The following is a 14219-nucleotide window of genomic DNA, read 5'->3' as shown; positions in this document are numbered from 1 at the left end:
CCAGCACCATTTGTTGAAAATGCTGTCTTTTCCCCACTGGATGGTTTTAGCTCCCTTGTCAAAGATCAAGTAACCATAGGTGTGTGGGTTCATTTCTGGGTTTTCAATTCTATTCCATTGATCTAACTGTCTGTCGCTGTACCAGTACCATGCAGCTTTTATCACAATTGTTCTGTAGTACAGCTTAATGTCAGGCATGGTGATTCCACCAGAGGTTCTTTTATTGTTGAGAATAGTTTTTGCTCTCCTAGGTTTTTTTGTTATTCCAGATGAATTTGCAAATTGCCCTTTCTAACTCAGTGAAGAATTGATTTGGAATTTTGATGGGGATTGCATTGAATCTGTGGATTGTTTTCGGCAGGATAGCCATTTTGATTATATTAATCCTGCCAATCCATGAGCATGGGAGATCTTTCCATCTTCTGAGATCGTCTTCAATTTCCTTCTTCAGAGACTTGAAGTTCTTGTCATACAGATCTTTCACTTTCTTAGAGTCACACCAAGGTATTTTATATTATTTGTGACTATTGTGAAGGGTGTTGTTTCCCTAATTTCCTTTTCTTTTTCTTTTTTTTCTTTTTTTTCTCGAGACAGGGTTTCTCTGTATAGCCTTGGCTGTCTTGCCATTCACTCTGTAGACCAGGCTGGCCTTGAACTCAGAAATCCACCTGCCTCTGCCTCCCAAGTGCTGGGATTAAAGGCATGAGCCACCACTGCCCAGCCCTAATTTCTTTCTCATCCTGTTTATCCTTAGTGTAGAGAAAGGCCTCTGATTTGTTTGAGCTAATTTTATATCCAGCTACTGTACTGAAGCTGTTTATCAGGTTTATGAGTTCTCTGGTGGAATTTTTAGGGTCACTTATATATTCTATCATATCATCTGCAAATAGTGATATTTTGACTTCTTCTTTTCCAATTTGTATCCCCTTGATCTCCTTTTGTTGTCCAATTGCTCTGGCTAGGACTTCAAGTACTATATTGAATAGGTAGGGAGAAAGTGGGAAGCCTTGTCTAGTGCCTGATTTTAGTGGGATTGCTTCCAGCTTCTCACCATTTACTTTGATGTTGGCTACTAGTTTGCTGTATATTGCTTTTATTATATGTAGGTATGGGCCTTGAATTCCTGATCTTTCCAAGATTTTTATCATGAAGGGGTGTTGGATTTTGTCAAATGCTTTCTCAGCACCTAATGAGATGATCATGTGGTTCTTGTCTTTGAGTTTGTTTTTATAGTTGATTATGTTGATGAATTTCTGTATATTAAACCATCCCTACCTCCCTGGGATGAAGCCTACTTGGTCATGATGGATGATTGTTTTGATGTGTTCTTGGATTCGGTTTGTGAGGATTTTATTGAGTTTTTTTGCATCAGCATTCATAAGGGAAATTGGTCTGAAGTTCTGTTTTTTTGTTGGATCTTTGTGTGGTTCAGGTATCAGAGTAATTGTGGCTTCATAGAATGAATTGGGTAGAGTACCTTCTGTTTCTATTTTCTGGAATAGTTTGAGGAGAGTTGGAATTACGTCTTCTTTGAAGGTCTGATAGAACTCTGCACTAAATCCATCTGGTCCTGGGCTTTCTTTGTTTCTTTTTGCTCTATTTCCTCTTCCTGGCTACATTTAGCCCCAGGATGCTCAAAGTGGAATTATTAGCAACTTTACTCACTAAACCATCTCACCAGCCCTAACATTTTTCCATTTTGTACATTCATTTTATACAGTACTGTGTCATGTAGGAGCATTTTCATACAAGTGCATATTATACATTGAGTGAATCCCTTCTCTACACTCCCACCTTCCCTTTTTTCCCCTCACCCATGCCCTTTTGTTCCATTATTCCATTAGACAATATTGCTTCTACTTACCTGTCATATATACATAGACAAGTGATTTTTGTGTGTTTAAGTCTAGGAACCACAGGTTAAAGAAAACAATATTTATCTTTCTACAACTGTCTTAATTCACCTAATATGATTACCTTCAGTACATATATTTCTCTAAAAACAATATTCACTCTTCTGTAAAAAACTTTAAATGTGTGTGCACAAGATCTCGAGTGTGCACTTGCACACACACACACACACACACACACACACACACACACACACATGTTCACACTTTCTTACCTACTCCTCTGCTGTTGGGCACCTAGTTTGGCTCTTTGATGTGACTATGGTGACTAGTGAAGTAAACAGTAACGCTGGGACATGAGAACTTGGTGAATGGTGTGTGGCTGGGTCATGTGGAAAAATGATTGCTTTTCAGGATTTTTGTTTAGTTTTGTTTTGCTTTTAGAAACTGCCATGCTGACACCTGTAGTGGTGGACCAGTTCCCAGTAGTGTATAACAGTTTGATTTTGTCCGTTTCCTTGATGTATTGGTTTTGTTGTTTTGAGACTGCATATCTCTGATTGTCCTGGACCTCGCTAAGTAAACCAGGATAGGGAAGAACTCACAGAGATCTGCCTGCCACTGTTCCCTGCATGCACCTCCATGTCAAGGTGCATTTGTTTTCTTAATGATTAAAATTCAGACCTAGGTGAGATGAGATCTCAACTTAAAATTATATTACAAAGAACAGGTTTCCTTATGATTTGTTGGTATATACTTATCTTTGATTGAGCCTCCACTCCTTACCTCTCTGCCCCACTTCCTTGCACCCAGTCCTTGTTTATAGAATTCTTCCCTAAATAAGCTGCCCTTCACTTTCTTGCCATGTGTGTTCTATTACCCTCCTTCCCACTCCCTTCCCTTAGAGCCTCTTCTTCTTCTCCCTGTAAACCCTTTTGTACGTTTACTGCCTCTATACATGTCCATCCCCATATAAATAACATATACAAAAATTAGAAGCTAGGATCTGTATATGAGAAAAATATGCAGTGTCTGGCTTTCTGTGCCTGGGCCAATTCACTCAGTATAATATTTCTACTTTCACATGTTTCCTGAAAATTTAGTTTTTCTCCATGACTGAATAAAATTCCATTTTATATATAAATGTGATATATATATATGTATATATATATTATGTATCACACTTTTACATGAATCTTTTGATGAACATCTAATCTGTTCCACTTTCTTAACACCAATAAACAAGGATGTATAAGCATCTCAAAGGTAGAATATAGAATTATTTGGTTATAAGCTTAGAAAGGGTATAGCTGGGTCACATAGTAGTTTTATTTTTATTTTTTTCAGTATCCCTCTCTCACTGACTCCTATAATGTCTGCACCATTTTATTGTAAATAATGATCCCCACTCCTCCCCATATTTTTTTGCCAACATTTGTTCTTATTTTGACTGAAGTGAGATGAAATCTCAAAGTAGCTTAATTTATTTTTTTTCCTGAAAGCTAAGGATAATTAAGGATTCTGAACTTTCTCTCTTTTTCATATGATCATTGACAATTTGTATATTATCTTTTTGAGACTTGTCTGAACATTTTATTAGCCTTTTAATTGATTGAGTTGTTCTTAGATTTTTGTGCCGTTTGTATATTCTAGATACTAATTCTCTGTCAATTTTCCCATTCTGCAGGCTGTGTCTTCACTTGATTTATTGCCCTTGGAGCCTTTTATTTTATGGGCCCCAATTACCTATTGTTGGCCTTCTTTTAGTGACTAGAGTCTATTTAGAAAATTCTTCCTGACCATGGCCACACCACCCTGACCATGTCTGATTTTGGAAGCTAAGTGGGGTTAGATCTGATTTGTGGAATATAGTCCTATTCCTATAACTTCAGTGTTTTCTCTGTTATGTTCATAGAATTTCACGTCTTACTTTAAGGCCCTTCAGCCATTTGCAGTAGACTTTAATAGAGATATTGGTTATTCTCTATTTGGTACAATTGTGGCTGTAAGTTTGTTATATATACCCTTTGTTATGTTGATATATGTTTCTTTGATTCCTAGTTTCTTTTTTTTTTTTTTTTTTTTTTTTTTTTTCCCTGCTGTCTCCGGGGAACACCCCGCGGACACAATTTTATTCTTTATAGAAACAAAGTCATTCCCTAGCACCCTCCCTTGTCTTTGTGCACAGCAAAATAAATAGCTGTTCCCTCTAGAGTGGTGACAGCTGTCCGGGGCTGGGGTGGGGTGGGGTGTCCAGCAGAGATGAAGAACTCCATGGAAGGCCTTAGTCCTGGCTCTCAGAGTCAGCTGTCATCCTCCTCCTCAGACTCTCCCTCACTCAGGCACGCTCTCAGGCAGGTCATCGTCCATTTGCTGGAATCGTCCTGACTGGGCGTCCCACATATATTTGATGATCACTTTGAATTCAGCCATCTCATACCCAATCAGCTTCAGGATACGGGCCTGCTCTGGGGTCAGCACGTCACCCTCTTTGCATACTTCATAGTCAGACAGCAGGGTCACTACACCTTTCTTGAGGGCAGTGGGCAGCCCCAGCTGCCTCAGCTGTGGCCCCATGGAGTGAGGGAATTGCTTCAGGGGCCCTGGATCCAGGCTCACAGTTAGAGTTGCTTTGTTCCCCGCTCGAGCAAAATCCATTTCTGTATACTTTGTGAACCACTCATTCACCTCCTCCTTCGTGCAGTTGGTAAAAAGCAGCCCAACTTCACCTCTCAACTTCTTGCTGACCTGATGTAGGTTGTCTTTGTATTCATCAGATGGGCTTCGACCCAAGGCCACCATCATCACCTTGTTTTTGCCAAAGAACATCCGGCTGTGCTTCCAGGCGTTCCGGATGTCCTTCAGCTTGCTGTTCCTCATGTTGGCCACAGAGAAGATGAAAAGGTACTTGTAGGTGTCCACACATTTCCGAAGCTGTGGGACAATTCATGAGGCTCTCTTCTATCAGGTTCTGCTTCAGTTCCAAGCCTTTCTTGGCAGTTTTTGTTAAGGAAACTTTCTTGTCTCGCTTGGATTTGGGCATCGCGGCAAAGGCACGTGCGGCGGAAGACCGGATTCCTAGTTTCTTTAGGGCTTTATCATGAGGAGATGTTGGATTTTGTCAAAGGCCTTTTCAGCATCTACTGATATGATCACATATGTTATATTATATATACTGATTTTCATGTATTGATCCATTCTTGCGGCTATGGGATGAAGTCAAGGTGATGTTGATGAATGAATATTTTGATGTATGTTTGAATTCTGTTTGCAAGTATTTTGTTGAGAACTTTTGCATTTATGTTCATTTAGTTATGTATTTTTGTGTATCTTTATTTGGTTTTTGTATCAGGGTAATATTAACTGTAGAAAGTTCAATCTTTATAAATTGGTATATATGAAAAATATAGTTATGTATATTAAGTTAGTTATATGTTCCTTTGTCATTTATTTTTTAGTTTTACTCTATTATTATCAGAGAATATAATACATTATTTTGATTTTCTTATATTTAAGTCTTAGTTTGTGTTCTAAAATAGGAACTATTGTAAAGATATTTCCCTCTATAGATTTTTCTTAGACCCATTTAATTGATGATGAAATTTAATTAAAATTTTCTCTTTATTTTTTTGTGAACAAGATCTATTTGTCAACAAGAACCAGGCATCTTTCTTTGTTGTTGTTTTGTTTGTTTAGTTGTTTTTTTGAGACAGGGTTTCTCTGTGTAGCCTTGGCTGTCTTAGAATTGCTCTGTAGACCTGGATGGCCTCGAACTCAAAGATTTTTTTGCCTCTGACTCCCAAGCATTGGGACTAAAGTAGGCTACCATTGCTAGGTGAGTATCAGATACTTAAATCATCTATTATTATTGTGCTGAGACAAATCCTTGTCTTTCTATACACTAGTTGTGGTGGTTTGAATACGCTTGGCCCACAGGATGTGGCACTGTTAGGTGGTGTGGCCTTGTTGGAATAGGTGTGGCCTTTTTTGGAGGAAGTGTGTCACTGTGTAGGCAGGCTTTGAGAACTCTTTGAGTTCTTCAAGGCTCTTAGTGCTCAAGCTCTGCCCAGTGTGGAACAAGCCCTCCTTCTAACTGCCTGCAGAAAACAGCCTCCTTCAGACTGCCTTTGATTCAATATGTAGAACTTTCAGCTCCTTTTCCAGCACTGTGTCTGCCTGCAGGCTGCCATGCTTATGATAATGGACTGAACCTCTGAAATTGTAAGCCAGCCCCAATTAAATGTTTTTCTTTGTAAGAGTTTCCTAGGTTGGAAGGATGTGTGAATCTCACTCAGAGGGGGGAAACTAAATAGTCAGGTGGATGGTGAGAGGGAACTGGATAAGAGAGGAGCTGAGGAGGAGAAAGGGTAGAACAATCAGATGTGAGGAGAGGGGCAGAGAAAGCCTGGGAGTGAGAATGAAAATCGATGGGGATATGGGGAAGTGGGGAGCATCTCTAGTGACTATCTGGAGGTCTGGGATGGGAGAGAATACAGGAAGTCTACAGGGTGACTCTAGCTTATATTCCTACCAGAGGGGGATATAGAGACTGAGATGGCCACCTCCTGTAGCCAGGCTGGTTTCCAGAGGAGGGAGGGGGAGATTAATCCACCCACAAAACCTTCAACTGAAAATTTGGCTTGCCTACAAGATGCACAGGGATAAAGATGGAGCAGAGACTGAGGGAACAGCCAACCACCGATGAGTGGCCCAACGTGAGACCCATCCCATGTAAGAGAGCCAAGCCCTGATACTATGAATGATACTCTGCTATGCTTGCAAGCAGGAACCTAGCATAACTGTCTCCTAAAGAGGCTTCATCCAGTATCAGATGGAGGCAGGTGCAGAGAGACCCATAACCAAGCATCAGGCAGAGTCTGGGATGTCTTGTGTGTCTTGTGGAAGATGGGGGATAGAACTGAGCAATTTGGAGGGTTCAAGGACACCACAAGAAACCATACAGAGTCAACTAACCTGGTACAATGGGGGCTTGCAGAACCTGGGCTACCAACCAGGGAGCATGCAGGAGCTGAGCCTAGACCCCCTTAAGCATCTGTAGCAAATGTGCAGCTTTGTGTTTATGTGGTCCCCCTAATAAGTGGAACAGGGGCTATCTTGGTCTCTGTTCCCTGTCACTGGATCTTCTTTCTCTCTACTTGGACTGGATGGATAGCTTGGAGAATGTGCCTAGACCTGCTGGGACTAGATGCCCCCAACGTGGAGTGGTACCCAAGGAGGGTTACCCTTCTCTGAGGAGAAGGGTTGAGTGCCATATGGAGGGATTAGTAAGGGTAGGACTGGGAAGAGAGGATGGAGGGGCTGTGAATAGTAATAATAATAATAAAAATAATAAGGAGTTGCCTTGGTCATAGTGTCTCTTCACAGCAATGGAAAACCTAACTAAGACAAGTAGTGTTTGTTCATGAAATGCAGTGCAGAAGGTATATATTTAGAATTGTAATATCCTTTTTAACAGATTGTCCTTTTATTAGTAGGAAGTAATTTTACTTATTTTTTTCTAAATAATTTTGTTTGAAGTCTACCTTTTCAGTTATTAGAACAACAACACCTGTTTGTTTTCTAGTTCCGTTTAATTAGAATGCTTTTTTCTATCCTTCATTCTAAGGTTGCATCTGTCTTTGATGATGAAGGGCATTTCTTGGAGGCAACATGTTTTTATATCCACTATGCTAATCTGCTTCTTTTGATTAGAGAATTGAGGCTATATTTAGATTTATTATTTATTGTTTATACTTTATTATTTAGAATTAGTTAAAAATAGGATAGATTACATGCTTATAGTATATATTAGTATATTATATATACTTATATAAATTTTTAGAATTGCTATTGAAAAGTGTATATTAATTCCTATCATTACAATTTTACAGTGGTTGGTGGTTTCTGATTCTTCATTTTCTTAACTACTGTTCTATCACAGTTTATTTTTTCCTGTAGCCTTATGGATATATTTATTTTTATTGTCAGCTCAATTTTTTTTTCATGAATATTTTGTAGAATTGGCTCAGTCATGAATTCCTTTAGCCTGTTTTTTAATGCAAAGTGTTCCTTTCTTTAATTGTGACAATTTTTCTGGGTATAGTAGTCAGGGATGGCACATCATTCTAATCCTTTCAAGTATTTAAAGTTTATGCTGAGAAACCAGTTATTATAATGGCCTTGCTTTTGTATGTGATATTTCTCTCAGCTTTCAAAATACTTTATTTGCTTATTATATTTAATGTTTTAACTAAAATGTGATATGAGCAAGTTTATCTGATTCCAGAGTCCTCAGGTTGGTTCAGCATATCCAAGTTGATAAGTATAATCCCCACATAAATAGACTTAAGGACAGAAATTAAATGATTATTACAACTGATTAAGAAAAGACTTCTCTGTCAGGCTCTGGTAGAGCCTCTCAGGAGACAGCTTATATCAGGCTCCTATCAGCATTCACTTGGCATCCATAATAGTGTCTGGGTTTGATGACTGTATATGGGATGAATTCCCAGGTGGGGCAGTCTCTGGATGGTCTTTCTTTCAGTTTCTGCTCCATACTTTGTCTCTGTTCCCCTTTCTAAGAAGGACTGAAGCACCCACACTCTGGTCTTCCTTCTTCTTGAGCTTCATGTGGTCTGTGAATTGTAACTTGGGTATCCAGAGCTTTTGGGCTAATATCCACTTATCAATGAGCGCATACCAATGGTGTTCTTTTGAGATTGGGTTACTTCACTCAGGATAATATTTCCTAGGTCCATCCATTTGCCCAAGAATTTCATGAAGTCATTGTTTTTAATAGCTGAGTAGTACTCCATTGTGTAAATGTACCCCATTTTCTCTATCCATTCCTCTGTTGAAGGACATTTGAGTTCTTTCTAGCTCCAGGCTATTATAAATAAGGCTGCTATGACATTAGTGGAGCATGTGTTCTTGTTGTATGTTGGAGAATCTTTTGGGTATATGCTCAGGAGTGGTATAGGGGGGTCCTCAGGTAATTCTATGTCCATTTTTCTGAGGAACCACCAGAACTGATTTCCAGAGTGGTTGTACCAGCTTGCAATCCCACCAACAATGGAGGAGTGTTCTTCTTTCTCCACATCCTCGCCAGCATCTGCTGTCACCCGAATTTTTGATCATAGCCATTCTGACTGGTGTGAGGTAGAATCTCAGAGTCATTTTGATTTGCATTTCCCTGATGACTAAGGACGTTCAACATTTCTTTAGCTGCTTCTAGGCTATTCAGTATTCCTCAACATGACAAATACAGAGGCTGATGCTCTCAGTCAACCACTGGACTGAACATAAGGTTCCCAATGAAGTTAGAGAAAGGATTGAATGAGCTGAAGGGATTTATAACCCCATAGAAAGATCAACAATATCAACCAACCAGACCCCTCAGAGCTCTCAGGAACTAAACCACCAACCAAGGAGTACACATGGAGGGACCTATGGCTCCAACCACATATGTAGCAGAGGATGACCTTGTCGGACATCAATGGGAGGAGAGATCCTTGGTCTTGTGAAGACTTGATGCCCCAGTGTAGGGAATTCAAGGGTGGGGAGGTAGGTGTGTGGGTGGGGAAACACCATAATAGAAGCAGAGGGAGGGAAGGTGGAGTAAGAGGTTTCCGGGGAAGGAAAACCAGAAAGGGTTAACATTTGAAATGTAAATAAGGAAAATATCCAATAAAAATTGTAAAAAAAAAAAAAAAAAAAAAGAAAGAAAAGAAAAGACTTCTTACAAAGTTCAATATCCACTCATAATAAAGAAATGAAGAGGTAGAACATATCTTAATACAATAAAGCTAAAGATAACAAACCTATAGCCAATGAAATACTTAATTGAGAGCATTTTAGAGACAATCTGGAACAAGACAAGAGTGTCCATTCTTTCCATTCTTATTCAGTACAGTACTTAAGTCTCAGCGAGGGCAGTAATACTGGGCATATAAATAGACACACAGCCCAGTGAAACAGAGGACCTAAAAACAAACCTCACAGATATAGTCACCTAATTTTTGACAAAGATGTAGAAAGCATAATCAGATATAGTGTGATGGCAAGTTTTATGTCAACTTGACACAAGCTGGAAACACTGGAGAGGAGGGGGCCTCTACTGAGAAAACACTTGCATAAGATTGAAGTTTAGACAGGCATGTAGGGTATTTTCTTAAGTAGAGGTTGATGAGAGAGGGCCTAGCCCATTGTGGGTGTGGCTACCTCTAAGCAAACAGTCCTGGGTTCTATAACAAAGCAGGCTAAGCAAGCCACAGGGAGAAAGCTGCACCCCTCCAAGGCCTCCCTCCACCCCAGCTCCTGCCTCCAGGTTCCTGCTTTGCTTGAGTTCCTGTCCTGACTTCCTTTGATGATGAACAATGCTGTGGAAGTGTGAGATAAAGAAACTGTTTCCTCCTCAGTTGCTTTGGTCCTGCTGTTTCCTCTCAGCACTAGAAACCCTAACTAAGACAGAGCTTCATGATAAATGGTCCTAGAAAAACTGGATTTCCGCATGTAAATTCCATATTTTATCTTGCACAAAAGCAATTCAGAATGATCAACTACCTTACAATAAGACCTAAAGCTCTGGAATTTCCAGAGGAAGCATGGGTTAAAACATTTCAAATTGTAGGCTTAAGAAAGGTTTTCTGGGAACCAAGATGGCTCCCCCAGGTGCTCCGGCAAGCCCTCCCATACAATTTGCAAAACACATGAAACTCAAGAAGAACGAAGACCAAAATGTGGACACTTTGCCCCTTCTTAGAATTGGGAACAAAACACCCATGGAAGGAGTTACAGATACAAAGTTTGGAGCTGAGACGAAAGGATGGACCATCTAGAGACTGCCATACCCAGGGATCCATCCCATAATCAGCCTCCAAACGCTGACACCATTGCATATGCCAGCAAGATTTTGCTGAAAGGATCCTGATATAGCTGTCTCTTGTGAGGCTATGCCAGGGCCTGGCAAACACAGAAGTGGATGCTCACAGTCAGCTATTGGATGGAACACAGGGCCCCCAATGAGGAGCTAGAGAAAGTACCCAAGGAGCTAAAGGGGTCTGCAAACCTATAGGTGGAACAACAATATGAACTAACCAGTACCCCCAGAGCTTGTATCTCTAGCTGCATATGTATCAGAAGATGGCCTAGTTGGCCATCATTGGGAAGAGAGGCCCCTTGGTCTTGCAGACTTTATATGCCTCAGTACAGGGGGAACAGGGCCAAAAAGTGGGAGTGGGTGGGTAGGGGAATGGATGGGGGGGAGGGTATGGGGACCTTTGGGATAGCATTGGAAATGTAAATGAAGAAAATACCTAATTAAAAAAAAAGAAAAAAAAAAAAAAAGAAAGGCTTTCTGGACCAAGAATCTAACAAAAAAAATCACAAGAATTCTTGTCTACTAGATTCCCAAGACAGCTAAGTTACTTAATCAAACTCTAAAATTAAAAAAAAAAAAGAAAAGAAAAGAAAAGAAAAAGGGAACAAGAAAAAAATCTTTATCCAGTATAAGCATTAGACAGGATATATAAAACATTTCAGAAATTAAGCTAATAAAAATCCACATACCAATGAACAAATGTGCTAATGATCTGAATAAACAATTCTCAAAATAAAAAATACAAATAGCCAATAAATACTTGAAAGTATGTTCAACATACTTATCCAGAGAGATCCTTAATTTATGAACATTTCTTTGATGCTCTCTCTTACCCCAGCCACGACTATCATCAAGAAAATAAACAACAAGAACTGCCAGCAAGGAAGTAGAGAAAGCAGAACCCATACTGACTGCTGAAAGGATTGTAGACTGAGAGACTCAGTATAGAGATTCTTAACAAACAGAGAAAACAAAACTGATCATAGAACTCTCTTTGTGTGTGTGTGTGTGCGTGTGTGTAAGCCATGAAACTAGAATGAGGAACAAGAGAAGAAAAGCAGCTGAAGAAATACACACAGTAAGAGAGCAGAAGGGACTAACTAGGGGATGAAAGGGAACCAATCAGAAGAGAGGAAGGCAGGGAGAAGGGACAGGTGCGGACAACTCATAATGATGACTTACATGTCTGAAGTGAGTGATGAAACTCACTAACCAAAAACATTAATAAAAGTAACAAGTTACAGACATACAGCAAATACACTCATTTGACGAAATAAAGTGCGAGCTAAACTCTATTGTGCCAGTGCAAATTCTCCAAAAGCAAGAAACTTCAATGAGCTTACTTAATAATAAAAATTTTAGCCAGAAAAACATTTATTTATGCTGGAAGCATTAAAAGGGGTCAAGAGGAGAGTACAAGTTAACCTTCTAATATGTCATTATTAAATCATTATTTCCAAATGTCATACTAATTTATTGATCATTTACAATCCATTTATTTCTGAGTTGGATTTTAATTAAAATGTATTTATGTAAATAAATGGTATCTAGCATTAAAATATAGAAGCACACACATATATACTTTTTTTTTTGAAGACTGGGTCTTGCTCTTTAGTCCCAGTTCCCTTATTCATTTTCCCTAGTGCTACAATGCCATGTTTATGTGGCCACACAAGCTTTTAAGTTTTAAATTCTTCTTTGTTTTTAATTGTTGTCCTTGGGCTTGAACCTGGGGCTCCGTCCATGCTTGTTAAGCAGTCTACCAAACAGCTCCATCTCCAGTTTTAAATTTTATATTCTTGTAGGCTAGCTGTATGTCAGAGAGGTACTAAAGTGATGTAATTAAACAGCATAAGATGATCTGAGAAATGCAAGCTATTTTGATTACACTAGGATTTTAAACTTCAAAAAAAATTTAAATGAATTCTCAAATCATTTTCTGACAAATATGCACATAGGATTTGTACATAAATCATATATATTATGTCATATTCATTGATATACCTACTTTTTCATTGTACTTGACATTTATTGACCTCTAAAGTTAGAAAAACAAGTCTTTGGAAATCCGACACAAGGTTATAAGTCTAATCTGACAGCTTTGGTACACTGTTATGAATGAATGAAAAAGTCCAATTGCTTTAATGTGATACACTGTAAAACTGATCCTACATATATGAGCTCATTGGCAAAGGCCTGGGACCCATCTACTTGGGAGGCTCAAGTGGAGGAATTAAAGTCTGAAAGCCAATCTGGGAAAAATTAGTGAGAACTTGTCTCATTTAAAAGCAAAGAGGGGTGGGGATGTAGCTCACCTGCAGAACATTCGCTTAGCATGTATAAGGCCCTGGGGTCAGTCCCCAGTACTAAAAACACAGAGGAAGGAAGAGGAAACCAAAACCAAAACCCCATGCTTTGTGAAGTAAAACACACATTCATGTGGTGATATACGCACATTCTAGACACATAAGAAATTTGACTTAGGACAAATATAGGTAGTCAAAATTTTTATATTTACAAAAGTCACAAGACTCTTAAAGCAAGTCATACATTTTCTTATGCTGTTTCCAGGCTCGCGTTGATTGGTCAATGTGTATTATCCTTTTTGCCACTGATGAACTTGACCTGTGTGGCAGGAAATATTAAAAAAAGATAGAACTGGCAAATTCCTGAGCTTGTGCCTTTGCCCTGGCAGCCTGTCTGGCCATTCACTGGAGAGCAATGGCCAACTTGTTTTTATCTTGTAGAGATCTGACTCTGAACTCCACAATCTGTTCACCCAGTTCTCTAGGTTCCCACTGGTGAGTCACTACCACGCCAACCCTGTGCTTCAAATCCTCCATGGCCTTTGTGGAGCACCTCAGGCAAATCCACTTGGCCACCTTATCTTTCTCTCTTGAACCCAGACCAGCCGTGGCATGAAGGAAAATGCAACACAAACTTAGTTCAGAAACAACTGTAACTCAATCTCTGGGTGTAACAAAACCTAATCTTGTAAGGTTTATTAAAATCTGATTCCTCCGGTGGCGAATCCTTGCAGAACTGCCATGATACTGGGAAACTCTAGCAGCTACATCTTACTCCTCTGCTGTCCCCATTCCAAAAAGGACCCAACTCTCTCCTGTTTCCTCTCTTCCTCCGTCCAACCTGGAAGTTTCCTCCGTCCAACCTGGAAATCCTGCCTAATCGCCCAGTGATTGGCTCCTTTATTCATTAAAGGATTGGTTCACAAGAAGCCACCTGAGTACTTGGTGACTCACTCCTCATTCCAGACAGCCTCTCCTGGGAGAGCAAGCAGCACAGAGCCATCCATCTTATTTTTCCCCAATAGAAGCAAATCTATTAAAATTAGTTAATTATTTTTGACTGACACATCGTTTTGTATTTATGAGGTAAGATATTGTTTTGATCCTGGTGGCAAACTCGTGGTCACATGTTCTGTATATTTTGTGAGACAGACTATATAGAACTAGCCACCACTTATTTGATAT

General features: G+C 39.5%; 1 protein-coding gene and 1 pseudogene across 3 annotated transcripts in view; both read right to left on the bottom strand.

The window, feature by feature from the left end:
• Positions 1-14219, bottom strand: part of Sel1l2 (SEL1L2 adaptor subunit of SYVN1 ubiquitin ligase) — a 164968-nt gene that overhangs the window by 110568 nt on the left and 40181 nt on the right. The window lies entirely within an intron of this gene.
• Positions 3972-4918, bottom strand: LOC110289385 (mRNA turnover protein 4 homolog pseudogene; annotated as a pseudogene).

The sequence above is a fragment of the Mus caroli genome, unplaced genomic scaffold, assembly GCF_978045245.1.
Source record: "Mus caroli unplaced genomic scaffold, Mus_caroli_1 scaffold_2, whole genome shotgun sequence".
NCBI lineage: Eukaryota > Metazoa > Chordata > Mammalia > Rodentia > Muridae > Mus > Mus caroli.
The sequence above is the reverse complement of the archived record's forward strand: the minus strand, read 5'-3'. Positions and strand labels throughout refer to the sequence as shown.